The 2,705-nt window shown below is 36.5% G+C and overlaps 1 non-coding gene across 1 annotated transcript; it reads left to right on the top strand.

The window, feature by feature from the left end:
• The first annotated feature begins 1,034 nt into the window (after nucleotides 1-1,034).
• Nucleotides 1,035-1,167, top strand: LOC112314090 (small nucleolar RNA SNORA41). Its single transcript, XR_002975764.2, has one exon. It is a non-coding gene; the product is annotated as a small nucleolar RNA SNORA41 (small nucleolar RNA).
• Nucleotides 1,168-2,705: the final 1,538 nt, after the last annotated feature.

The following is a 2,705-nucleotide window of genomic DNA, read 5'->3' as shown; positions in this document are numbered from 1 at the left end:
GGTCTGTATAGTTATTTTATAAACATGTTTATAAATGTTGTTAGTTATTTTATTTTTGAGCTGGGTAACCTTACTTTTCCATTTGTTCAGGATATTCCCAACCTTTTCCTATGGGCCCAGCATATTTATAATGGTGCCATCATTCATTTTAATTTCAAGCATCTAATATGGTGTCTTAAACAGCATGAGGTTAGAATTACATGGGTGCTTTGGTGATGAGGTTCCACTTATAGGTGAGATCACATGGTATTTGTCATTCACTGCCTGGCTTACTTCACTTAGCATAATGCTCTCCAGTTCCATCCATGTTGCCTCAAAGGGTAGGCGCTCCTTCTTTCTTTCTGCTGCATGGTATTCCATTGTGTAAACGTACCACAGTTTTTTGATCCACTCATTTAATGATGGGCACTTAGGCTATTTCCAGCATATAAGTGGAACCTAATAAACAGGATAAACAAGCAAGCAAAATATAACCAGAGACATTGAAATTAAGAACAAACTGACAGTAACCAGAGGGGAGAGGGGAGGGAAACAACTGAGGAAAGAAGGGAAAGAGTCATCAATGAACATGTATAAAAGACACACAGACACCAAAGTGGGGCAGGATTAAGGTTGGGAGGTGGGGGTGGGTGGGGTGGGGGAAAATGGTGGTGGGGAAATGGAGACAACTATATTCGAACATTAATTAAAAATGATTAAAAAGAAAAAGAAAAAATAATTAGATGGATGCTAAGAATCTAGTCTTAAAATTAATGTTTACCATTTATTGGCATTCTTTACAATTTCAAATAGTGAAGATACAATCTATTTTCTACTTCATGCAGTTGGAGTTAAATTTTTGTATATTACTGTCCTTTTAATTGAATGCATTCAAATTCATTTGATATAATGCTTTGAAACACTGATATATTCAATTTTGTATTGAATTAATATTTATTTATTAGCTAAAGTAGTGTAAATAAAATAATATAAAATAACTGGTTACAAGATCCGTGCTTCAGATTAATGGGCAAATAAAAAAATTACACAGTTCTTTCCACAGCTACTGGTCTGCAGCTGTTCTAGTGGCGGCAGCTGTGGCATTCCTCTGTGGGAAAGGCATCGTTACGTGGTTAAACACCCCTTTCTTAGCAAAACAGGAAGTGGGCTTATGTATGACAAACGTACACACGCAAAATATATGGTTGTATGACACACTTTATTAATGAAGAGAATTGTGAGACACGAGGGAGAACCCCAAACAGTCTGAAATTTATTTATAAAAAATTGTGTATTTATTCTTACATGTTTATACTTCAGTCACCTTCACAGTACTCTTCATTTGATGCAATAAACCTATTGAGACGTTTTTCCACTGCTCAAAGCAGTTTTTGCATTTGTTGATTTTGACTCCTTTTAGTGCTTCTACCATTTTTTGTTTCATCCCTTCCACATCAGCCAAACTCTTCCCTTTGAGGACTTTTTTTCATCCGGGGAAAGACCAAAGCCCCTTGTGGTGAGATCAGGTGAATAGGGAGGGTGCAACATGCCCTTGTTGGTCAAAAACTGTTGCACACTTTGCGCAGCGTGTGGGCCAGTGCACTTGTAAATCACCCACCATGAAATGCGCAAACACACTAAAAGAGTCCAAAAAAAAAAAATCCACTGAAACCCAATGCAGCCTCTCACAACAATGCCAACTGGTGCACTGACATAAATGGGTTCCTAGAACACTCACCAGTGGGGGAAGCCTGTACTACAAGGGCCCCACCCTCCAGAACATAATACTGTTTGGAGGGCTTCCCCCTTGTATGTCCAGTATGTTGAACTGAGTCTCTCAAAAAGGTATGTGGAAGTCCTGACCCCAACACTTGTACATGTGATCTTATTAGAAACAGGGCCTTTGCAAATGCAATTAGTTAAATTAAAATGAGGTCCTACTAGACTAGTTTGGGCCCTAAATTAAACACGACTTAAGCAGAGGAGAGTTACAGAGACACATAGGAGCTAACACCACATGAAGACTAAAGTAAAAGCTGTAGGGATGTGTCTACAAACTCAACAACACCAAAGATTGACAGCAACCCTCAAAAACTAGGAGGCAGTGTTTAAACAGATAGACACTCCTTCAGAAACCAGGAGGATCAACCTTGGCAGCATCTTCATTTCAGACGTCCAGACTTCATACCTGTTGTTTTAAACTGTCAAGTATGTGTTAATTTGTTACAGTAGCCCTAAGAAACTAAATATACACACAAACACACATACAATGCACATATAAATATATACATGCATTGTTACATACATTAAAATAATATATGTAATTGCATATACCTGTGTATGTATACATACAAACATATATGATTATAAAGTATTTAGCTCATTTGGATTACAAACCAAGCCAGAAGGAAAAACCTTATCTATACATAGCAGTATATGCATATTATAAATTCAAAGGTATGATTCTTCAAATATACAAACCTTGACAAAATCTTCAAATCTAACATGAAGTCAGCTGACATTATTTTATTTTGAATATATTTATATTATGATATCCTAAATGTTTCAAATAGGAAAAATATGTGTAATGTAGACCAAAAAAAGGTTTTGGAAGATAATTTTCAAAGCTCATTAGTATCCCAGAATCATGAAAATATTGTAGCATCCTGTATGAGTTTCACCAGTTTCATTCGGAAGAGGTGCTGAAGAAAGATGCAATCAGAAAA

This window comes from Desmodus rotundus, chromosome 13 (assembly GCF_022682495.2).
Source record: "Desmodus rotundus isolate HL8 chromosome 13, HLdesRot8A.1, whole genome shotgun sequence".
NCBI lineage: Eukaryota > Metazoa > Chordata > Mammalia > Chiroptera > Phyllostomidae > Desmodus > Desmodus rotundus.
Note: the sequence above shows the minus strand (reverse complement) of the source record. Positions and strands in the feature narration are given on the sequence as shown.